Raw genomic sequence first — 26,993 nt, 5'->3', positions numbered from 1 at the left:
ATGAGAGGTATTATTCTCCCTAACTCAAGGCCTGGATGAAGAGCTAGATCTTCATGTTACTTCTGAACAACAGTAGAGTGAGATCCATCCAAATACATAAACATGCACACATGAGGCTATATTTCTGCATGTATTCATGTTGAGTCATGGATGATTCTAGTTGATGATCTCATTGAGGACTACTAGGGGAAAAGCACCCTTCATCATCATCATCATCATCATCAAGTTGGAAGGGAACTTGGAGGTCATCTAGTCCAACCCCCTGCTCAGGCCGGAAACTCTATACCATTTCAGACAAATGGCTGTCCAGTCTCTTCTTAAAAACTTCCAGTATTGGAGCATTCACCGCTTCTGGGGGCAGGTTGTTCTACTGATCAATTGTTCTAACTGTCAGGAAGTTTCTCCTTAGTTCTAGGTTGCTTCTCTCCTTGATTAGTTTCCATCTTTTGCTTCTTGTCCTGCCTTCAGGCACTTTGGAGAATAGCTTGACTCCCTCTTCTTTGTGGCAGCCCCTGAGATATTGGAACACTGCTATCATGTCACCCCTCGTCCTTCTCTTCATTAAACTACACATACACAATTCCAATTCCAATTCCTTCTTAGATTTCTTGGAGGTCCTTTGCTGCCTTCTGAATTGCCTGCAAGAACCATAAATCGAGGCAGGAATTCCTACCTAATGGGGCAGTACTCAAGTCCTTGGTGCTCCGGTATAGAGTTCCATGGGGCCAGTACAGCTTTGGTATTTAGTATTAGTCATATAAACAGCTTCATAACAAAGCATAACATTTATCTTTTTAATCCTGATCAAGCAGAACAATAGAAACGTGATATCTTTGCTGAGCAGAGTGAGAAAAGCTGTTTGCTATTTATTTAAAACAAATTAGCTATGGATATTTGTGTTCCATGACTGGATGCCACACTGAATGAGGGCATAAAGCAGATAAATTTGAGAATACCTGCAGACAAGAAGAGGTAATTTTCAGGCATTTTTCCCCCAGACATTAGATAACTAAATGTACCCTTTCTCATTCTGATACATTCTAGCTTTGTTGGACTATAAGAACTATAATTCCTAACCAGCATAGCCTACAGCTCTTTACTTGGGTGTGTACAAGTTACTTGAGGGTTGTTTTTATAGAAATATATGCGTCTTTTCAATTATTCCATTGAAATTTCATGAGCGTGAATTAGTCATGACATTGTTGCTTATGTCCAGTTGTCACCTGTGACAGTGGTGCTAATGTCTTTCCTCAGAACGATGGAAGCTCCAACAGAGCCCTCACAAATCACATTATGATGGCAGTCAACCTCAGTCTTTTGAGAGCCAGAATCACCATTTCCCAGCCACAGAATTAGATGCTACCATGGGAAATATTTGCAACTGCTTGAACCCAGGAGTTTAATGCCCCCTGAATATCTCAGGGGGAAAAAAAGAACAAATAAGCAACCTGTAGCCTTAAAACACCACCACGAAAATCTCTGACTGCAGGAAAGCTGGTCAGCAGCTACTTGAGTGTCAGACTTTGTCACCCAGCTGATGCTAAACCCAGCAGGATGGAAACCTCGCTTGTGTGAAAACACTCCAGGCCTCCATTAGATCAACCAGAGAAACAGAAATTCCTTGTAGGATTTGTGCATCTGGAATTTATAAACATCAGTCTGCAATCACCATCATCGGATCAGGTAAGGCTGTTTGGTGAAACTGGAGGTGTAGTCTCATTTGCAGCACAGAACACAGGTGCTAATGAAACTCATTCATTAATTCCTTAGGGACAAACTTCCTGTGAAGCACATGCAACATATATTAAAAAAAAACAGACAAGTCTTTAATTGCATCCTTGTGGCCATCAGCTTGACTTGATTGAGGATACCCCGCTCAGTTCTCTTGTTTTTGTAAACTTCGACTCAGACATAAGCTACCAGATGCAGTTTGAAAGAGAACCTTAAGCTCTCGCCACGTGTTGTTCCCCCAAATTAAATCCCTTGCTCCGTTTGCTGTTTCCCTGAAGTATTTCAGGAAAATATTTATCAGTGTTTACTGATAGGAGAGCCTGTCAGTGACACCCAGCATCAATTCACCTACGTAAATGGTGAGTTTGCATTTGGAGTACTTTCATTTGCTAGCATGGAAGACTGTTATTGAAAACTACCTTTATTTTGCAGGAAACTGACTCTTACTGAACAAGCCAAAGAAAAAAGAAAAAGCAGGGATTGGCAAAGATATCAGATTTTATAGCCTGGTGAAGGTGTGGATACAGCTTTTCTCACTTCCAGAGAGAGAACTCCAAGGGTTGACTCAAACTAAGAAGAAACCTATCGTCTGCCTCTGATAAGAAAAGGCCATTTTTTCTCAGTTTTCACACTTCCCCACATTTTCTTACATTAAAAATGGGGACTTTAGAAAGCATTTGTGCAAATGGGAGCTTTCTTTCTGGAAATAAGATCATCTGAGATGTTACTGTGGGAATCTCAAGTGAAATAACACAAGGTCACCTACATCTACTATTATTTTTTAAAGGAGAGGGGGAGGGAGGAAGAAGATGAGAAGTAGCAATCCTAATGATATTTTTCATGTCTTATCTTGTTTATAATAGCCAGAACTGAGCCAGTCTAGAAAACTGAGGTGGTGTCGTGCTTGTCACCAAACAAAGGGAGAAGGAGACCCATGTCAGGCATCACATGATTAGTATCAGCAATAGGTATTAAGAGAAGTACTAAGAGAGCTAAGGAATTTCAAGGTTGTTTGTTTGTTTTTTAAGAAAAAATACTTCCATGGGGAAAAGAGGTATTAATGGCTGGTGTGAAAGAAATGGTATATTCCCAATGCTTATAAACTATAACTTCTAGCTCATATAATTTCTGTCTTTCATACAGAATATGCTGGAGCAGAGATTGCTGGGATTTGAAGATTAGTAATATTCCAGTTCCTCAGAGATAATGAGAAAGAAAGCTTTACTTGACTAAAATCTCTCCTGTTGTTGTTATTTGCGAAGTCGTGTCCGACCCATCGCGACCCCATGGAAAACGTTCCTCCAGACCTTCCTGTCCTCTACCATCTTCTGGAGTCCATTTAAGCTCACACCTTCTGCTTCAGTGACTTCATCCAGCCACCTCATTCTCTGTCATCCCCTTCTTCTCTTGCCCTCAATCTTTCCCAGCATTACGCTCTTCTCCAGTGAGTCCTTCCTTCTCATTAGGTGGCCAAAGTATCTGAGTTTCAACTTCAGGATCTGGCCTTCTAAAGAGCAGTCAGGGTTGATCTCCTCTAGGACTGACCGGTTTGATCGCCTTGCAGTCCAAGGGACTCGCAGGAGTCTTCTCCAGCACCATAGTTCAAAGGCCTCAATTCTTTGGTGCTCAGCCTTTCCAACTTTCACAGCCATACATTGCAACTGGGAAGACCGTAGGCTTGACTATATGCACTTTTGTTGGCAGGGTGATGTCTCTGCTTTTTAGTGTACTGTCTAGATTGGCCATGGCTTTCCACCCCAGAAGCAAGGGTCTTTTAATTTCTTGGCTGTAGTCCCCATCTGCGGTTATCTTAGAGCCCAGGAAAATAAAATCTGTCACTACCTCCATTTCTTCCCCATCTATTTGCCAGGAATTGAGAGGGCCAGATGCCATGATCTTGGTTTTCTTAATGTTAAGTTTTAAGCCAACTTTTGCACTCTCCTTCTTCACCCACAACAAGACGCTTTTTAGTTCCTAAAATCTCTCCTAGCTACTAGTAAACCAACTCAGGCAAAAAGAAATAGAATGAGAGAGATTTGTACATAATACAATTAAAGATGATTAATTGTCTTAGGGAGCATGAAACTGGGAGAGCTTTTTAAAGTATGGTTCTCCTTAATTTTTACCTAATTTGTCCCATCTAATATGATTCCATACAACTTATATAATTTCGTTTAAATATTCATGATTGCTCATGTGCATGCAAGGGAGTAAAAAAACGAAGATCTAAAATTATTAGCTACTTTGACACATATAATATTATCCCCTTTCCCTTGATAGCACATGTTTTGGTTTTATAGATTCTGGCCCATGGATCCATATAATGTGACTGCAAATTTCTGGATATAGATTACTCTGATGTCCCCGTAGAGGCTTACTGTTGATGAGTGGAGTGAGATCAAGACATTTTGTGTCCCCAAGTAACTCTTTGGACCAAGAGTAGCTAAGCCAACAATACACAGCCTGCCAGCATTCAATTTGTAGTCCCCAAAACCCACCAAACTGGGCAAGGTGAAATTTATGGGCCTTTACTTATTTGGAAGTCTGTTTAGGAGGCACGATAAAATCCCCAGGATCCACTTTTCATATCTGAGGAAGTTTAAGTAGCAAACTGGACTAATTTCATCAAATAAAAAAACTTCCATGACTCCAAAATAAAAACGAAAATAAATAAATAATTCAACTCTGTCCACTCTTGGGTCATTATATCTTCTCTGACTTCACTCTTTGTGGCTCCAGGCAGGACACATACCTGAAGTGTGACCAACAGGAAAAAGGTTACCCTCTTCCATTTAGAGAATGGGATCATCTCCCAAGAATTAAGTTGTCAATCTTTTATCTAATTTAGATGTCACATTAGTTGCTCTGTCATAAGCACTAAGCTTATATAATGATATTGATGATGCTGGCTTGAGAATCAGGCATGGGGATCACCCAGCCTATGCAGATTTAATTTACTAATGTAGTAGCAACAAGATATCCGGCCACACCAAAGCAGTTTTATGATACCCTGGTGAGGTGTGAATTGCACATCCTCCTACCCACACTGAACATGTACGTGCAAACACACACACACAAAGAAGGAGATACAGAGAGAGAAAGAGAGATCTCATCAGTTAGTGGCCTCCTTATCATTCTTCATGTCTAAAACAGTGCCATCACATCTGGCCACTTCAACTTATGGAATAATTTCATAGAATTATTTCCATAGACATGATTTCCATAGAAAAATTACTTGGATCTTTTTCATACTGTCTGCTTTTATTCTTGCCATTTAAATTTGGACTCGTGCCCTTTAAATAACATGTTGAGCACTAACTATTCCACTATGTTCTTATTAACATCCAAGTAGAAATGTCAGAGGGCACATTGAGCTTTGTACGAGTCACCTTATACTTCCTTATCCTTGGTAAGGAAAATGGAGAGCACAATGGCCGGATTTCGGTGGCTAGAAAGAATCTCAGAAACATCATAAAACAAGCGCCAGTCCTTGCAATGTTCTAAAGCTCTGTGTACCTTCAGAAACATTGTGTTGACTAGGTTTCTTACAGTAGCTGCATCTCGCATCAACTGGTCTTGCTTGTCAGCAGCTGCATAGAAAAGGAAGGCAAAAAGTGGGCCCATGCAGTTTGGCAAGAAGAAAGGCCATGCCTTCTGGGAGAGTGGTGGGATGGAATGAAGGTCTGCTCACTGGCGGGCCTAGACTGCCAAGGCCTCTCAGCCCAAAGCAGGTTTCTATACCCTGGTGGGCCTAGCCAGTAAGTTCCCATGCTGGTGGGCATTAGGCCTCTTAGGGCCTCCCCCTGAGGCATGTGGTTATTTAACAACTGCAGTGAAGGAGCTGGGATTGCAGTCATTGAGCGAGGCCATCATAAGGGCATCTTACTTAACAACACTACTGACATACTACACAAACTGTGGGCTAAATTGTGGTGGGTAAAGTATCAAGGACTACCTGAAACCATACTGAACCAGTCTAGAAAAGTGAGAGGAAGTTTCTGTTGCATCAGGTATCATGCTTATCGCTGAGCAAAGTCCACCCCAGGCCAAAAACAACAGGAATTCATTAAGAAGGGAGAGCAAAATTTGGGTTGTTTGTCTAAGATCACAGCTTGCAACAGACTGACATTTAAGGAAAGCAATTCCATAGGAACTGGAGCTTGATCTTTGCTCAGGCAAACAGGTTCCCAAGACAAAAAGTAATCCTAGAATATATAAATCTGCATAAATGTACATTAATGTTAATCCATAGTGCTATCTCCCAAGAGTCGCAGCAAAAATACAAAAAAGAACAGGGGAAAAAACTGTTGTTTGGGAGAGGGTTTTTTTGTGTAATGAAGCAGTTTTCAATCCAGTAATTTCAAATGCTTTCCATTCTCAGTTGTGCCTTTCTGTTGCATATAAAATAATTTTAAGAAATCGAGTTAACTAACAAACAGTTATCAGTCAGAAAACGGAACACAAAGTAGATTTCCTCTTTCATGGCAACCAAATTTGATGAACGGAAGAAAACCCAGGCCCTCTGGAAACAGCAGCCCTGTCAGGAGTGCAAAATACAGAAGACAATTAGCTGGTAGCCAAGATTTAAGGATTCTGTTTCTCTTTGCTACAACCTAGCAGTTGTCTGCAAATTTGCAGTCTAGATACAATAGCCCTACTCCAGGACATTTTCCTGGTTTGGGAGGGTATACCCAGTCTCCCAAAATAAGATCCAGGATGACTGATCATTCTATTCTTTGCTGTATTCTGTCCTTTTTATTAGGTGTTCAGTTTCATCCATATGTACGTACTGATGTCTTTTGTCTTACTGAAGAAGTACCGAGGTAGAACTTGAGTCTGAAGTAAATATATATATGCAATAATAATGATGGAAGGCCTAAGGACTTGTGTAAAGTTATGAGGGTCAAAGCAGAAGATCTCTCAAATGGGCCATGTGCAGCTTTTACATATTAGGAAAAAGTGTAGGCAGCAGGCAGCAGTCTATCTTCAATATGTAATCTACAAAATACATTCACAAACAGACCATAAATGGAGCAATACTCAGACTTCCAGCACACTTATTATTTTTTTCTGCTTTTTACAAACCCAATTTGCCCTTTAAAAATCCTTAAATTCCTGCCTCAAAGAACCCTGGAAATATTTGCCTCCACCCCACTCATGTCTTCGTCACTTCACCAGTCATGTCCCTTCCAGGCCTTATAGTTAACAACAATAATCAAAGAATTAACTATATTCTCCAGACCCTAAAATCCTCCCATTCCCACATTTTACATTATCACTCAGTGGCCAAGAGATGCTGTTTGATTCTGACCACCGGATAGAATTATCTTCCCCAATATATTGCCCTCCTGATGCAATGAATATACAACCCCCAAAATTTACCAGGTGCTGGTAATGACCTATGAAGCCCTAAATGGCATGGGTCCGGATTACTTACAGGAGCACCTGCTGCCGGCATCAACTTCCCTTCGTCCAGTGCGCTCCCACAGAGAGGGCCTCCTTAGGGTGCCGTCGGTCAAAGAGTGTCGACTGGTGACCCCCAGGGGGAGGGCGTTCTCTGTGGGCGCGCCAGACCTTTGGAACCGTTTACCGGTTGAGCTCCAGATGGCTCCCGACCTTCACTCCTTCCGCCGTGACCTAAAAACATACTTATTTGAACAAGCCGGCCTGGTCTGATGGGATTGGGGTATTTTAATATTAATTATTTTAATATTAATTGTATTAATTTTTATTTTAATTGGGCTTTATTATTTAATTCTTTCTTAACTTTTGTATATTGTATTTTTATTGTATTTGCCCTGTACACCGCCCTGAGTCCTTTGGGAGAAGGGCGGTATAGAAATTAAATAATTATTATTATTATTATTATTATTATTATTATTATTATTATTATTATTATTATTATTATTATTATTATTATTATTATTATTATTATTATTATTATTATTATTATTATTATTCCCAGATCACCTGCTTCTCAGAATTATGGGAGTTAGTCCAACGTACTTGAAGCTCCGATCTACAGCTTCCCTATTCAGACTCTTTTAAATAACTCCTTCTAGTCTTCAGATACAGTCATTGACCAAATACTTTCTTTGAGACCCACCAACTAGCAGAATAGACTTCAAGGGAGGAAACTCTAGCCCTGAATTACACACATGCTTTGGGGCTCATTGTTAAGGGCATAATTAGACACCAAACGATGAGTAAAATTGAGAATAGAGAAAGGGCAGCTTGTCCAAGCATAGATTCTGTTCTGCTCAATTATCCTACTTAACTACCCTCCTGTTCAAAGCATCTTGTTTTGTGTGTACTGACTGTTAGGTCCATATCTACATAGTTTTCTCAACATGAATGCAGAAGTAGTTTGCAACTGCTGATAAAACATCCACAGGCCTTGTGTTTTTCTAGTAGTCTTCCAGCTAAGTATTTCTCAGATCTATCCTGCCTTAGCCTTTTCAAGATCAGTGAGATTGAGTAAGTACTGCCTCCTGCTTTACCCCATTAAAGAGAGTTCTCTATAAGCTTTATTCTGTAAATTCTGTCTTTACCTTTGGCATTGTTTAGATGTTTATGTGTTCATAATAAGTTCATTTTTTCTAGTGAACAAGAGTGCACTTTACTCAGACCTCTCCTGAGATGATTATATGCAATGATACATATTTCTTTATTCCTTCAACTGTAATAAGCCAGTCTTGCCTTTGCCCAATAATATTACTCCATGATACTATTGTTAATGATGTTATCATATCCCACATCTGATGTCCTTCAGTAGCCATGCTGTCTATCTGAATATCTATCAAACTACCCACACACTTACCTACTGTGTTACGTATCTGGATATCTCTATTTATCTACCATGTATCTACCATGCCAATAGCAACACAAAGGTGACCCTGTAAGAACATCCTAGATGAAAACAACATGAAGCCATCTTTCTCTTGTTGCTAGGTAAATTACATGGAAATGCCTATGTAGTCCCTAGAAGTTGAGTTCAATACAAGTCAAGAATCTCATTATTTTTACAAATTAGTCTCATCGATAAAGATTAAAGTATACAAGAGGAGCATCCAGCCCTCTCATTGAATAATGAGTCTGTATGGCTTCTTCCTTCTCCTTCTCCGTCTCCCTCCATTTTTCTTTACATGTCAGGTATTTTAGGCTGTCTGCCTAAGATCAGGGCTATGATGCCAATAGGCTTCATAAATCAATCTGGATGCATTATTTCTTGACTAAAGAGCAGAATAAAAGGCTCTCAGTATATAATATATATATTAAAAAGACACCAATGTGTTATGAAGTCCAACAAGTTTACAACCAAGTTAGTTGATTTATTTGTTTCTCCTTCCGGCAATAATCTAAAAAGGAACTTAGAATTTGTCTGTCGACATCTTTGGAATATGTCTGCTTTTGTACTCTATTGCTGATTATTCATTGATGTTATTGTATCATCTCGATTGGACCTGTTCCCTTTTGGAATACTGCAGTGGGAAGGGGCGGGGGGGGGGGATTGTAGACTCAGAGATCAGAAGGGACAGCTAGGAGGTGCCATCTCCAGCTGAACAGTCAGTGATTCAGGTGATTTAAGGATTTAAGGATTTCGAGCCAAAAAATGCATTTCCAGATGGAGCAGAGAAATTCTCTAACGCGGCAACTGTCCCTGCGTCAATGTTTGTGTTTTTCTTAATCCCCACCATCAAGCAACATCTTTGTTGTGGCAGCTATACATGATTAAGATGAGGAAAGGTTGCTGTCACAAGCATGTAATTACAGGTTTCCTGTGTCACTCCCTGTTGGGAGGTCAGCGACTCTCCCTTCTCTGTCAGCAGAAGGGGAATGGCAGGCCGGGAAGAGGAATCTGCCCAGCTAACTTCTTGCTAACTTTGGAAGGGGGAGTGGGGAGCCTGGGTCTTCATTGCCATAGTTGGAAGACAGAATGGCTATTCAAGCAGAATGACAACGTCACTGAAATCAAAAGCCAAGCAGAGCATGCAGTGAAGAAAACAGGTGCAGAAAAGGGAAAAGGACAGTCAAAATGAGGCAGGGAAGGAGGGGGGGAGGAGAATGCAGCACCCCAGAGGTTTTTATGCTGGGGGCCACCAACAACTGGAAAGACAAAGCCAAGCTGGGAGCAGCCACTTAAAAGCTAGCTGATGTAATGCAACATAATCAGTGGATTGATTGGACTGAACATAGAACATAGAATAATCGAGTTGGAAGGGACCTTGGAGGTCATCTTCTAATCCAACCCCATGCTTGAGCAGGACACCCTATGCCATTTCAGACAAATGGCTGTCCAGTCTCTTCTTGAAAGCCTCCAGTGATCAGGTAACCACTACATCTGAAGGCAAGCCATTCCATTGATTGGTTGTTCTCATCATCAGGAAATTTCTCCTTAGTTTTAGGTTGCTTCTCTCCTTGATTAGCGTCCATTCATTGTTTCTTGTCTTGCCTTCTGGTACTTTGGAAAATAGATTGACCCTCCTCATCTTTGTGACAGACCCTCAAAAACTGGAAGACTGCTTTCATATCTCACCTAGTCCTTCGTGTCACTAGACTAGTTCACATACCCAGTTCCTGCAACTGTTCTTCTCTGCACTCTTTCCAGAGTCTCAATATCTTTTTTATATATTGTGGTGACCAGAACTGGATGCAATATTCCAAGTGCAGCCTTATTAAGGCTTTGTAAAGCCGTACTAAGACTTCATGTGACCTTGATTCTGTCCTTCTGTTAATGCAGCCTAGGACTGAATTGACTTTTTTGGCTGCTGCCGCACACTATTAGCTCATATGGAAGTGATTGAATTGTGCAGACATGACAGAAGCAAGGACAGCTCAGTTGAATGTAAAGATATGGATAATGATAATGATAAATTTATTGTCACTTTGAATGTACACCAATCGGCATACATCAAAATGAAATTTCGTTGCATAAAGTTCTCAAAGGGTCACCACCTCCGATATATACTCCTTGTTCGTGGCCCGCTCAAATTTCACATTGTCTATTTTAGTCTCTAGGGAGTGAACGATGGCAAATAGGACAGATGGAAATGGGGCTCCATGTGGATTAGCCCTCAAATTCGCTTGTATTCTGACAACCTCGCACAAGGACAGACCACCAGCAGGGAGAAGCATAGTGCTTCACTTTGCGTGTTTGTTAGAGCTTAAATATAAGGAAATTAAGAATATTTTTTTTAAAAAAAAACTTTCTGCAAAGACCAAGATAGCTGCATATTTATGTGTTCTGTTGTTTTAATGCCCTTTGTGCTTATTTTACATGTATATCCAAGCTTTTGCATAATTATCACATCCTTCATTTCACCTTTTCATGCTATAAATGCTTCGTAATTTTTTTAACTTCTCATGTGCATTACGTATCGTTGCCTCCAGTGCATCGCATCTGATAAAATGAACTGTGGTGCACAACTTTAGCCGCAATAAGGTTTGGCTGGTTTTTAAGCATTTATTTGTCTACTGAGGTATATACAAATTAAGTGCATGAAAACATCTCAACCTGGCGCCCCCAAGGCTGCAGAGGTGGTGCCAACTAGCATACCTTTTTTTTTGAGAGTGCATTCCATTACTAGATTGTCATTATTGAGTTTCCTCTCCTTTGCAGTTATAGAGGCCTCTTTCCAATAAGAAAAGTATTTGGAGCAGAACGTTGGCAGATCTTCAGATATAAACAAGCTGGCATGGAAACTGGCTCTCCTTCAGCAATTTGGGTCCAAAAGTATTTTAGAGCTCTAAAGGTAAGTGTTGGGGTAGCCTCTGCCTGTCTAGACCTTGTAGCACCAGATTCAAATGACGATTTTGATCACTTTAATTTTTTGGTAGTTACAACTTACCAGCAAATAAATAGTTAAATGCCAATGATCTATAGTCAGACCTAAAGTCTTTCTTGGCAAGCAGAGATATGTTGATTTTGCTCACCTTTATGCCAGCCAGTCCAAATATTTTTTTTTAAATTTGCCAAGAGGCAGATATCTCTCTCCAAGTTGTTGTCGTTAGCTGCAAAGTCGTGTCCGACCCATTGCGACCCTATGGACAACGTTCCTCCAGGCCTTCCTGTCCTCTACCATCTTCTGGAGTCCTTTTAAGCTCACGCCTACTGCTTCAGTGACTCCATCCAGCCACCTCATTCTCTGTCGTCCCATTCTTCTCTTGCCCTCAACCTTTCCCAGCATTAGGCTCTTCTCCAGTGAGTCCTTTACTCTCCAAGTAAAGAATAATAAAAGGAATTGCTGGATTAGAATATGAAACTTTACAAGTAATGGTGCAAATATAAACCAGTTCCCGAGATACAGAATTTGATTTCACTTGCAATTTAGATGTGTACATCTGTCTACTTGATTTATCAAACAATTCAAGAAGATAACCACAATACCTTTGGCTTCATCTGGAAACAAATAAGGCCCGGTTGTAAGAACCACTGGAATGATATGAGCAAACCTAGCTTAACTGGGGTCATTGTTATTACTGTTGTCATCGGCAATAATTCTTTTTGTTCTTTAACTGAAGGAAGCACTGAAAAGTAAGATGTGCCACTGTTTCTGGCCCTTGGCCGTAATAAAGATTTATTTGTAATAAAATCCACTCATTCATAGCTCCACCAGTGATTTATAGTAGTATAATACAATCTTTTGCTGCCCATAAATCTGGTGGCAATCACATGAGTCTTCACACTGGAAAACTGATTCGGACCTCATGTGATTGCCACCAGCCCTCAATCCACTCAGGTATTTTGGACAACTATCAACCAGGAGATAAGGGAAGCTAGTAGAGCACCAATTATAAGCAACCTTTGATGAACGAGATGATCTTGACTCTTCCAGTCTCCATTCAATTGCTGGCATGGGATGGAAACCATTGATTGCTCTTGCAGATAATCTATAGTGAGATTTAGATGGAGATTATATCCCTCCTTGACCTGCTTGAACTCTCAATGGTGTTCATTACCACCAACAAAGGTATCTGTTGTATCACCTGTGAGAGTTAGGAATTGGGATACTCATTTACAATGGCTCTGCTCCTTCCTGAGTAGATGGTTCCATTTGGCATTGGAGGAGAAGTAGAGCTTAGGCTCTTCAATGGAAGGTGCTTCAGGGCTCAACCATCACCTCCATTTTGTTTAATATCTGCTTGAAACAGCTGGGAAACGTCATCCCAGTGGCATCCACAGTAACAATCACTGGCTTCAGAAATGGTGGGTGTGACTGATCATAATTGCACCTCTTCTAAAGTGCAAAACTTTGATCTTCTGGCCTCCCCCACCATTTTGAAGCCAGTGACCATCAGTGTGGATGATCATCCGTTAATTTGGGGCAAAGAGGAAGGCTTAAATAACCTTAAAGAAAGAATGCAGGAATGGTTAAGGCAAAGTAAGAGAGAACTCCTGGGAAAGGAGAAGGCGTAAGAAAGAAACTCAAAATAACTCCGCCCTGAGTCTCTTTGGTATAGGAACTCTGGCAGGCTTTCAAGATTCTGTTATTATATCCATCAGCAATAAAGCTTGCGCTGTCTATTTCCTAATCTGGCCTACCTCAAAGGGCTCACAAGTATCATCAATATTCTGAGAATGCCCAGTTTCACTTCTACACCACAGGCTGAGCAGGAGATATATTTCCTGGAGGCTGAGAGGTCAATCAGGACAGAGCATCCTTAGGATGACTCCCAGAAAAATGGGGATGCTATTTGTCAAGAAGCACTTTGGTTTCTGAACATTCTGTCTTTAGTTCTAGATTGGATGGCACTATCCAATCTAGAACTGAAAGCAGGACAAGAAGCAATGGATGAAAACTAGTCAAGGAGAGAAGCAACCTAGAACTAAGGAGAAACTTCCTGACAGTTAGAACAATTAACCAGTGGAACAACCTGCCTCCAGAAGCTGTGAATGCTCCAACACTGGAAGTTTTTAAGAAGAGACTGGCCAGCCACTTGTCTGAAATGGTATAGGGTTTCCTGCCTGAGCAGGGGTTTGGACTAGATGACCTTCAAGGTCCCTTCCAAATTATTATTATTATTATTATTATTATTATTATTATTATTATTATTATTATTATTATTATTATTATTATTATTATTATTATTCCTGAAAGAGAAAAGCCTCATGTTGGGTGCAAGTACAGAAGGTGGAGATCATAGCCTGGAGACCCATAGCCCAATTTTGGTTGAGGTGCCAGCCTTTTCTGTATCAAAAAACATTGGCAATGGTAACTTGTTGATACTTGCCTGGATTACTGCAATTCATTCTGCATGCTGCCCTGGAAGGCAATGGAGAAGCTTCTGTTAGCCCTGAATATAGTTGCTTACTTGTTAACTGGTAATATGAGTACAGTAAATTAATACCAATTTCACATAATGGGGGCTGACTACTAATATTCTTGGGTGTCCAACTCAAAGTGGTGGGTATTTTCTACAAAGCGGCATATGGCTTAGCTCCTGGGCCATCTGATGCAAACAGAGACTGCAAGATCATATAGGCAGCCTGAGACGCTCTCTCCTGGGACCAGTCAAACAGAGGGGTGTCAAGAATCAAGCCTTCGTTGGTGTCCTCCTTGGTGTTGCCTCCTGAGGTGAGCATGGCCCTTCCCCTGTTGCCCTTCCAGAACATATTCAAGGCCAGCCTATTTTAGTGGGCCTTCAGAGGAAGCTGCTGCATTACTGTATAGACTAGAGACAAGTATTTGAAGTCTGGGGCCATGCAATGGGTTTTTATTTCACTTTATGGATCATCATCATCCACAGAAATGTTTTTCCTTGGTCAAAATGCTGAAAGCCGCATTAGCCCACTTGCTTAACCCATTCTGTACATTCCGAGACATGACAAAGCACGTATGAAAGGGATAAAGCTTGTGCTGGTGCAATGCTGCATTTGTCATTCTTATCCCCCTTCAGGTACCACTGGTTAGGGGTTGTGATGTTGTTCTAATATTATATAATGATAGTCTGGGTTGATTTTTCTAGGAGTCTCTTACAGCCCCAGGAGAAGGTAGCAAAAAATTAAATATAATAAACAAACTAACAAAATCAGGCTTCTATATAAACCTGGAAAAAAATGCCGTTGTTTTGAGGAATCTATTCACTAAGGATTGTGTAACTCTTAAAACAGACACACCTTTCTGTGAAACATGTGTCCCCGCCTGAACCCTTCCTTCTTGGCTCAGAATCTCCATCCATGATCCATTCCAGGGACACAAAGTGAAACATTAGCAAACCTAAGACCCATAAAAGCATTCTGAGTGTTGTCAGGCTTAGAACGGAATTTCCAAGAGCAAGTGGTTTCTCTTTCCTATATCGAAATGGAAAAAAGTGAAAGACTTGCCATTTTTAAAACATGCAAGAACAGGAAGACAAAAACAAAATGACAAACACCACACACTCATGCACACACACATACAGTTGTGGCCAAAATTGTGGAAACCTTTTGGGAAAAGTGTACAGTAGAAATGCCACCTTTGGTTAAGTTTCCACCAATTTTTCTTCTAATTTCTTTATAACTGTAGCCTTGTTCACTTAATAATACTATTTTACATCATTTTCTGGGCAACCATCAACTCTCTGCACCATTACTTAAATTTTATTACGTTTTACAAGCTCACTAAATGAAAGGGGGGGAAAACCCAACCAACTTGATAGCGATCACACAACACACGGACAAATGTCCTCCTCTCAGCTTCAATACATGACATCAATAACTGAATCCTACTGTGATCTGATTGGTTCATTGCCAAAACAAGATGACACCTGATTGGCTCTCTAAACACTCATGCTCATTGGCTACAATCAGATGAAGGAAAACTACCTGATATCAACTTAAGCAAGTTGTGCTTCATTTTTCTGGTTATTTGGCTATAACCTTTCATAGAATACAGTATAGATAATTGAACAAACTATGTTGCATTACATTCTTGATTAAATTATCTTTCCATTGATATATAATTTTATGGTACTACTCCAAAAAAAGTGGTGTTATTAGCCATCAAACCTCAAAAATACACTTTTCCCAAAAGGTTTCCACAATTTTGGCCACTACTGTACCTATTCTTCAAACCTCTTAATAAGAATTACAGTTTGGCATCAGATCATGTTAAACTGTCTTTAAATCCACACCGTTGCCATTTTTATCCGTGCAGAGAGGGGAGGTCTCATAGTACTGATCATGCTATTTTCTTATATTCAAGAACAGATATGGACTTTGTGAATGTAAAGATCTCTGCATAGAGCATTCTCTGACTGATTGCAAGCACTCATTTCCCAAGTTTTCTGGTTATACCAAAAGAGTACTTAAGTACTGAAGACCAACCCCAGTGTGTTATGTTGCACCAAAAGATAGAAGAGCAGAAGCAAAAATGCATGATTTTATTTTTCTTCCAAACATATTGGTACGGTTTACTTCATGATTTTGATTCCATCAGTACATCACTAAAATTGCCTTCTTAAGGTTTCCAAACCATTTCTTCTCAAACTACAATACTGTCCAGAAAGAGAAGATGTGGCATTGATCTTAGACAAAGAATAAGCAAGCTGATACTCTTCATGGTTTGGATTATAACTCTCACAATCTTTTGTGATTGACCATGCTGACATGGACCAATGGGAATTGAAGACAAATGTCTGGAGAACATCAGATGACCCTTTTTCCAGCCATCTAAAAATAGAGGTTACTCCATAGCATCAGTTTCTTATCAGATATAAGGTAAAAAAAAATCCCTGTAGGACCCAAATGTGTATGACTGCCTTCACTCTGGAAAAATAATGAAATTTCTATTATAATTAGAACCATGAATTTACAAGACCTTTAAGGGATAGTAATTCTTTATTTGAATGCATAGTGTAGAATAATTATATGTCTTTTTCATTCCAATACATTACAGAAGTTACCATAATAAGTTTGCCCAACTACATTTTAATCAGGAAAATTAATTATTTTTTAATTATTAAAATTAAATATTTTTTCGTATGAAAGCTGTACTTTTGAAACAGAAAAACTAGTGTTTATTACATCCATAAAAACTTAACTACTATAACTTGTCAGTCTGCCGGAAGTACTTAAGTGGAACTAACAGTGGCACTGCTTTCAAAATATACATCCATATTGATGCAATATTCATTTTCGTTCATCATTTCTTCCCCACAAATTTAGGCATATTTTCATCCATCACATGTAAGTCCCTTTTAATCTGATTAATACTGTACAGTTTAAAATATGTACATCCACTAAACAGGATACTTTCCTAGGAATTGTAATCCCCAGGACTGTAGACAATAAACAAACCATAAAGCTTTATCTGCATCCAAATGCGTAGTATTACAAACAGTCATATATGACGAAAAATCTGTGGGTGGCACTATGGAAAGTTTTGTGGAAAATAGATTAGATGAAGGAAAGATGAAAGAAAAGAACTGAAAGAAAAAAATTTCCTTTCCTGATGCCCACTATTGATCATTCAGCTGAGTTAAAGATGTACATGATACCTTCAAAAAGCAAAGTACTGTTCTTTCGATGATGCACGGAATAAGAGTGATGGATCTGTAATTATCCTGACATCTGTTGTGAAATCAATGCTGTGGTGGTGCAAAATCATATCAGGTGTTATCTGCAGTGGACACAATGAAAGTAGTGGGAACTACAGGAAAAAATGATCCTAAGATGTTGGAATTGTTGATATCAAGGGAAATTGAAACAGTGTAGTCAAGTACATGTGTTAGTCTTTAAGGCAGCAGATTTAATACAGGTTGGTTGGTTGGTTGGTTTTTAGCATATGGCATACATAGCCAGGCAAGTCTATAATGCTTTTTACCACAGAGTTGTTCTGGCAACCTAAGACTGCGAGTTTATTTTCTTCATGCTTGCATGCATGCTACCCACAATATACCACAGAGGATAAGCTAGTTTTGCACCAGCTGGCTAGCAGCATTCAGAGGCTGTCAGACTTTCTTCCACCGACCTTGCATCACATCCAGCCAGGTCCAGCTTTAGCTCTCACTTCTGCACAAGATGCTGCTAGCTTTTCCCAGAGGAGTGGTACCTATTTATCTACTTGCATTTTTACATGCTTTTAAACTGGGCAGGAGCAAGAGGCAAATGACGGGAGCTCACTCCACCAAGTGGTGGGCTTGAACTGCCAGAGTGCCGACCATCTCTGACCAACAAATCCAGCTGTCAAGCTTCCGATGGACGATTGACACCAGCATCATTAAGCCTCTGCCCCACTGTGCCACCCAATTTAATATAGTAAAGTCAGAGCAATGGTAGATTCAATAGCAAGAGAAGGCATTGAACCAAAGTGAGCGGGAGTTCCAAAAAATCAGATTCTTAAAATACAATTGAAGCCATGCCAGCAATGAAAAGAAAACAGAAGACTTTGGGAGAAGCCTTAGGACTGCTCAAAAGATTAGCAAAATCAAAAAGAATGCAACCAAATGGAAAGAATAACAAGTCACCAATCGATAGTACATGAAGGCTGTCCAGATTTGTAGATCTGGTGTAAATAAGAGAAACCTCAGAATGAGTCAAGGTTAACAAGCAATGCTATAAGAAAGACATTGAAAGCTTTTTTTCAGGTATGTCCAAACAAAAGGAAGAGAAAGGAAACCACAAACTATGCAGTCAGTAAAGAAAACAAAAGGATAGCAAAATAAAATAAAACAAAAAACCAGTCATTCTTTGTTCAGTCTTTTCTTAGAGGAGCTATGAGTAACTGATAGAAGGGCAGTCAAAACTTAAGGAAGACCTACTGAGCTTGAATCGGTAGGTATTCCTTAAATTCAAAGACCAGATGACTTGTGTTGTAAGAAACTGGAAGAGTTGCTGAATATCTGTTACCCTTGGAGAATGGGTGAAGTACTAGATAAGGGTTCCCAACCCCCAGTCCATGGACCAGTACTGGTCCGCAGCACTGCAGCAACTGGTCCACACAAACAAGCAAAGCCCCATCCGTGGGATGCAGGTAGCACACAAAACAACGCGCCCTCCAATCTGCAGAAAAGCTCTCTCCACGGAACTGGTCCCTGGTACCCAAAAGGTTGGGGACCTCTGTACTAGATGACTAAAGCAGTGCAATTGTGTTCTTATCATTCACTCATTCATAAATAGGAAAGCCCCATGCTGTAAAGCAAAGTGCCAACCTCAAGCCTCAGCTTTATTTCTAAGAATGCTTTCAAGCCGGGATATATTTTTCACAGGCACTTAACGGCTATTAGCCTTGATGGCAATGTGATTGTCTCTGAAGGGAATTTGCTGGGAGACTGGTGGGGTTCCCTGTGCAGCTCTCTGGCTATGTAAAAACAGACTGCAAGACTAGATGAGCCAATAATCCAATCCATCAGGGCACTGGATTATGTTAAACGATAGGATCTGATATCCAGATTTCCAGATGTTTGAATACGGTTAAGAATAGATTGCTAGAAATAGAAGTATTATTATAACTAGACAGATAGGATTTGTAATCAGAATATCACACCATGGTTTGAAAAGGGAAATAAGAATATGCTAAGAACTTTGAATAAGGGAAGCTTTTGATTACCCAAATATAACTTGTTCTGAAATTATAAATGATTGGGATATTTTGAACATGGATGGGGAATTAAAATTGAAAAAAGCGAAAATAGGATATAGAGTGAATAAATGGATATTGAGTGCAAATGCAATTAAGATATGCTTTGGTTAGAGAAGATATTCTAAACTGATATTATTGACACTATTAGAAAAATATAACAAAGGTTGATAGGCAATTGTATATTTACTCACAACAATAAGAATTGTATTTGCTTAGTGTGGAAAAATGTCTATTACCAGAAGAAGAGAGGATGTACTGGAGGGGGTAATATTGGATTTAGTTTGAAGAAGCTTACATGTACCACGGTGGCTCAGTAGGTTAGGACGCTGAGCTTGTCGATCAGATGGTCGGCAGTTTGGCGGGTCGAATCCCGAGTGCTGCGTAACAGAGTGAGCGCCTGTTACTCATCCCAGCTTCTGCCAACCTAGCAGTTTGAAAGGACGTAAAAATGCAAGTAGAAAAATAGGGACCACTATGGTGGGAAGGTAACAGTGTTCCTTGCGCCTTTGGGGTCTAGTCGTACCGGCCACATGACCACGGAGACGTCCTCGGACAAACACTGGCTCTTCGGCTTTGAAACGGAGATTAGCACCGGCCCCTAGAGTCAGAAATGACTAGCACGCATGTGCGGGGGAACCTTTACCTTTACCTTTTTACATGTGCCACAGAATCACTAATGGACTCAGTCATCCTGTTGTCTATTAGGCACTTGATTGTAAAAAGTAGAAAATTAATAAAATATTTATTAAAAAATATGTCTTGTGTACCCCAAAAGTTGATAATGCCTGTTTTACCCATTCAAGGTTGATGTTCTTCTGCAATCTCTGTTCATTCTTATATAAATCTTTAGTTATAGTAATCTATCCCATTCATTATTCCAATAATATAGAGCAAAAGAGATATCTTACTCATAGAGAGGAGCAAGACCACTCGATGAACTTTGATGTCCTTCCAAAGCAATGATTTCACTTTCTACTAAAAAGCTTCAGGCCCCCAGGGAAATTACATGCTCCTCTGAACACTGCCCTTTTTTTTACACTATTTGTACCCGGACCTTCAGCTTGTACATAATAATTTCCCACAACTCTGTCTGTTTGTTTGTTTTTTATTCCATTCGACAGGAGAATTGAGGTACTGCTAGAAAAGCCATAAGAAAAAAGAGAGGAAATGGATTGTACGGGGATATACTGTATTCTGTCTCCCAAAGCTGCATGTCAAAAGTCACCACAGACTTCTTTTTAAACAAAATAGTGTGAGGGAGCAAAGTGGCATCCTTTGGGGCACAAAGGGCAAATTTACACCATCTGCTATAGTCTGGAAATATTCATTAGCTCACAACTGCATACAAAAATGTGAACATCTGGGAAAATTAAATACAAGGAAGCATCAACTCAAAAGACATATGATAACAACACAATTCCCTGCCCACTTTATGCATCAGCTGATATTAGTTTAACCACTACCATCATCAGAACTGTTGGCTTGTCTAGACCAGAGGTCCCCAACCTATGGGCCGCAGCCCACTACTGGGCCATGGCCTCTTGGCCACTGGGCCATATGATTGACTCACTGTGACTCTCACGCTGGCGCTAGCCTCGCCACTACCCTTGTGCCAGCACTAGCTTCACCACAACTCTCATGGCAGCAGTAGCAGCCCTATTTGCAGAGCGCACGTGCTTGCGGTCCTGTTCGCGCGCACATGCTACAGCCACATTTGCGTGTGTGCGCATGGACGCATAAAGGCGCCTGCCCCTCCCTTTCCCACTGGGTTGCCAGCCCAGAAAGGTTAGGGACCCCTGGTCTAGACTCCAGTATATTTATATTAACGTGCAGAAAAATGCTTCAGAAGTTTGCATGCAAAGATCTGCAATAAATATAGCAATCAATCCTGTACACAGATGGGGACATCTAATATTTCTACATTGAGAACTGCATATCACACACAACCCTACCTATCACTGCTTTATACAAAATTAATCACTTTCCCTGAAGCCCAATGTAGGCTTTTGCATTTGTTTTTCCTAGTTTTTATTTGCTCACCAAAAACCCATACAGGTAGTCCTCAATGTACGACCACAATTGAGCCCCAAATTACTATTGTTAAGTGAGCCATTTGTTAAATGAGGCTTGCCCCATTTGACGACTTTCCTTGCCAGAGTTATTAAGTGAATCACTGCAGTTGATAAGTCAGTCGCCGGGTTGTTAAGTGAATCTGGCTTCCCCATTGACTTTGGTTGTCAGAAGGTCACAAAAGTTGATCACATGCAAAGGTCATAAATATGAACCAGGTGTCAAGCATCTGAATTTTGAGCACATGATCAGGGGGATTCTGCAAAGTCTGTATCTGAAAAACGATCGTAAGTCACATTTTTCAGTTTCGTTGTAACGGTTGTGTTCTGTACCAGCCCTGCAGAAAAGGCAACCCCTTTACAAACGGCAAGAGGCTGGAATAACGTCTGCCGAATTTATTCCAACAAAAACAAACAAGACACGAACCAAGTTACAGGAGCTTTGAAACACTATCTGAGCGGTTGCTTTCAGCAAACCAGCCCTCCCCACACATTCCCTTTATAAAGAGTTCAGGGCGTGGCTTCTCTCTGCCTCCTTCCGAGAAGCCCCACTGCCTTCCTCTGTTTACTCCTACTTGACTGCCTCCTGTGTCAGGCATCCTTGAACAGGGCCAGCTGTGGGTCATCTTCATCCACACTGTCAGGCTCACACAGCTGGGTCTCCATGGTGACCAAGTGGGAGGGGCCTGCCTGAGGGCTATCATCAGCAAGATCTTCAACCCCCTCAGCAAGGTCTTCAACACCCCCCTCCTCCTCTGAGTCGTCCGACCCAACTGCCGAACCCACAGGCTGACCCTGAATCACAACAGGTTGTAACGGTCACTAAACGAACTGTTGTAAGTTGAGGACTACCTGTACTGACGTTTCTTAACCCCTTATTTTATTATAGGCTTTGCATTCTTCATGTCATACTCCTAGCTGGGATGAAACTATCTTCCTTCTCCCAAGTTATTTTATTTACGTTTATTTGTGGATGTGGGTTTTTTTAAACAACAAAAAGCTGGTGACCGCGAGGAAACTTTTAAGAAACGGAGAAGCTGCTAGAAACAAAGTGAGCAAGTCCACACAGCTTACAGTATATTCATTTAGCATATTGCAATGGCAGGGTATAAATGAGATAAATAAATAAATTTATTTGCAAGTAAGCAAATCCGAACCCATGAGTTTAAAGAATTTTTAATATATAAGCAGCCCTAGGCCACCCTTAATATGGGCGGATTCACATTTTTGATGAGTTTGCATTACATTGTAACTGATTAGGAAGACATAGAAAATGGGATTCAAGGCTCAAATCTAGTTTCAAATATATTATTATTATTATTATTAGTAGTAGTAGTATTATTAGTATTATTAGTATTATTATTATTGAATAATAAATGAAGAATAATAAAACAGAACATTATTTTACCACTCAAGGGGGCAAAGATATTTATTTATTTATTATTTATTATTTATTTATTTATTGAATTTGTATACTGCCCTATTCCCGTAGGACTCAGGGCGGTTTACAGCGCAGTTAAAACCATAAAATACAAAAATTAAAATCAATTAAAACAATTAATGAAATTCAAGCCCCAAGTAAACCCAATTAAAATTAAAAACCCCTCAGTCTGGCCCAAACAGATCGAAGAGCCAAGTTTTCAGGTCCCGGCGAAATGAGCGAAGGTCGGGGGCAGTCCTAAGTTCCGTAGGTAGTTGGTTCCATAGGGCAGGCACACCCACAGAGAACGCCCTTCCCCTGGGAATAACCCGTCGGCATTCATTAACCGGCGGTACCCTGAGAAGGCCCTCCCTGTGGGAGTGCACAGGACGATGGGAAGATGATGCCGGCAGCAGGTGTTCCCTTAGATAGTCCGGACCCAAGCCATTTAGGGCTTTATAGGTCATTACCAGCACCTTGAATCTCACCCAGAGGGCAACCCGAAGCCAATGCAGCTCACGGAGAAGAGGTGTTACACGGGAGTATCGGGAAGCTCCCATCACAACTCAGATTGTTGGGGGCAATTAAGCTGACTTTGTAATAATGCCGCTTGGGGGTGTGTGAAAGCCCTAATAAGCAGGCATATACATAGAATGAAGGCTACTGCTAAGCTTGTAAGCCGCCCTGAGTCTTCGGAGAAGGGCGGGATATAAATGGAATTAAAAAAAAAACTCACGCGGCTGCATTGTGCACCAGTTGAAGCCTCCGAGTGGTCCTCAAGGGCAGCCCCATGTAGAGGGCATTGCAGTAGTCTAACCAGGAGGTCATGAGCGCATGAGTGTGCATAGGGCATCTCGGTCCAGATAGGGCCGCAACTGGCGCACCAGGAAAACCTGGGCAAAAGCCCGCCTGGTCACGGCTCCTATATGAACTTCAAAACTGAGCCATGAATCCAGGAAGACGCCCAAGTTGCGAGCCCTATCAACGGGGGGTAACACCTCACCCCCTATATCCAACAGGCCTACCTCCTCCTATTTTTCCCCACAACAACACCCTGTGATATGAGTTGGGGTAAGGAGAATGGCTGACCCAAAGTCACCCAGCTGGCTTTCATGGTCTCCTGCTTTCTAGCCTAGTTCCTTAACATTTATACATGCTCAGAATTGCAGCCAAAAGCACCCAGATTGGGAAATACTATTGTAAAGTTTGTTTTACTGAGGAATCTCCTTAAACAATGGTGTGCTCTCTTTGAGATTATATGTGATTAGTGGATTAAGTGGACGTTCTTCCTTATTTGTTTTGTCAGGAATTGCTCATGCAACTTGTCTCCCAGTTTGCATCTTCCTGGCTGCTTTTCCATAGGTGTATAGAAATTCACTTCAACTGTTGCATCATGTTGAAAGGAAATATATTCACGCCTCTGGTGACACACCCAGCCGTCCAGGGTAGTTAGGTTACACTTCTCTTTATAAACAGCTCTAAAATGTGTCATCAGCTCCAAAATGCTATCAAGAAAGGAGTGTTTTGTTTCATCCTCCTCCTTTATGACTTGCTCTTTAGAAGACACAGATATTTGGCTCCTTCTTAAGTCATTCGGTATTCAGACTTCAGTTGTCCAGTCTATGCCAAGACCAAAACAAGCCCCAGAGGGAAGGAAAAGGTTATACAATGCAACACAAACATTTGTGTCTGAGTGCACAAATAAATGAGGGCTGGTGGTAGTAATTGCAGTAGTCTCAACTGACCTGTTCTTTAATGCTCTTTTTCAAAAATTTGCAAAACTAGTTCATACAGTGACAAGGGATGCCGTGGTCATATTTAAAATTCTAGAAAGGGCAATTTTTGCATTTATACAGAATATACACCAGGCTAGAAACTGGGAGACTGTGAGTTCTAATCCCACCTTAGCCATGAAACCCGGTTGCTCTCTCTCAGCCCAAATCACCTCACAGGGTTGTTGTTGTGAGGAAAATAGGAGGAAGAAGGAGCATTATATAAGTTTGCCGCATTGAGTTGTTTATAAAAATATTAATAAAAGCAGAATATAAATAAATAAATATCAAACAAACCAGCATATTTTTAACTATGGCTCACTGAGCAGGTCATAGCAGGCTTAAATTATACACATCACTAAGCATAATGGGTGACTTCATGCAAACATCCCCCACACACACACACACACAAAATACCAAAACCAGGCAAATCACCACATCATGGTTTAGCCTTAGGTGTGAACCAGGTCAGTGTCTGCTTCTGCCTGATTCTGATAAGCCGCTCAAGTGGAATAGCTGCCAAATTCTGAATTTACTTCTAGACACACTTGAGCCAATGTCAGGCCCATTGCTGACACATGTTAAATGTTGAATTCTGCATATCGCCGTGCCTTCACGTAACCCTTGCGAAAGGCCCCTGGCCAACTTTCTCTATTAAAATCCTTGCTCCAGGATTTCCTTCAGCAGGCTGGGTGTGTGAGTGAACTCAACCTGATCTTGCTTTAAATAGCCTATCGCCCCTGATACTGGTGTATTCCAAGAATTTCTCCTTGGCCTTCGCCAAAGGTTTTATAAAGGTCATACCCAAGAGATACATACTGTGCCATTGTGAAGCTTCCTTCCCTCTTCAACCTCATCGTGTATCTAGAATCTGAGAACTAGTTGGAAATAACAAGATGCCCTGCAACACGAGCTGCCTTTCCTTCAAGTGTCTCCACCCCATTTTGCCCTTTTGGACAGGTTACATGCAATAAATAAATTATGGCTAAAGTGGGAGTGGGTAGATAGATGTTTACATTTGGAAAGAGTGACAAAAATAACAGCCAGCTCCAGGGGAATGCTGCTAAGTCCTCACAAGCTCTGGGTGTGCTTGTACACGCATGTTTACAAAATTCTAGTGCTGTTGCTCTAAAAGAAAGCCATTTTGGAGAGATTCTCAGTATGGTGCTTAGAAGGTGGCTGAAAAGAGGGGCTGCCCCATTTTCACTGCACAAACGTTTTTTTGATCGTCCTCTCTGGCCTCTCACCCTTCTATTAAATTCCAGAGTAAGATGTCAAAATGAATTCTTGCCTTGAGAGTTTGCTCAACAACGATGCCCCTTAGCACTATCAAGGGAAGCACCTGTTTTATAGAAAATGTTGGAAAACTTCTTCGTTCTCTTCACGGATAAATCTTTCTGGTTTTTCAATGTTTGATGGAGAATTACAGCGAAGAAAAAGCTTCCTTTGGTCATTTCAAAGTTGGACTTGACAAACTACATTATTCTTGTCCCCAGTGGAAATAAGTCAGTTTATTCTGAGTGCAAAATTTGCATCTCATGCCCTCCCTAACATGTCTCTGGGTCCTGTCTTATCCTATTGCTCTTCAGCAATGATAGTAGAGAACCCTTTTTAAAGGTCTGTTCTCCATTTTTGTCTGGATGGGTGAAACTTCTGTTGGAAGACTTTTCTTCAATCTACTCTGAACACTTCTGAACCTCCGTCCTTTCCATTCCCCAATTCTCAAAAGCAGTTTGAAAATTACCTTCACTCAGAAACACTGAGGACAAGATTTAAAAAAATCACTGCTGTGCTAAGAAAAATCTCTCAGCCTTCCCTGTCCAAAAATAAGAGAAAAATGTTAAAAACCAAAACAGCTTCTTGGTGCTTTGCAGCTGCTTAGTCTCCTGCCAAGAAAAATGTGAAATTAACAGGCTCTTGTTGATTTCATCCATAATTATTGAGTGGAAGCTCTCAAGCCAAATTCTCACTTACAGGATCTGGTAGTAGACCTTGTAGGAAGACAGCTGTCTTAGTCTACGGTAGCAAATGTTATTAATTTTAATTTAGTATTACTTGTTAAAAGTTACAACCTATACCGGACAGTGGCACTATACTTTCTAAGTACTAAGTAGCAGGCCAATACTTATATACAAAACACCACCCAACCCAACCTCAAGTAGATTCTCACAAGAGAGAGGAAGCAACAGGATAATGATGCTATTTATTTATTTAATTTATACAACCCCACCCCCCATCTCACTGTCCAAAATTATTCTAGGTGGCCCAAAACGACTATCAGAGGAACCAACTCCCTGCAACAAGGTTATTTTGCCCCACAACTATACCAACAGCACACAATAAGTACATACATAATGAATGCCCTTTCATTGCTCTTCTTCTAATGTGAACTATCCCATCATCTGCCAGCAATGCACTTCTGGATTCTATGGAGGACAAA

The sequence above is a fragment of the Vipera berus genome, assembly GCF_964194415.1.
Source record: "Vipera berus genome assembly, chromosome: 1".
In the NCBI taxonomy this organism is placed as follows: Eukaryota; Metazoa; Chordata; class Lepidosauria; order Squamata; family Viperidae; genus Vipera; species Vipera berus.
This window is presented reverse-complemented; position numbering follows the sequence as displayed.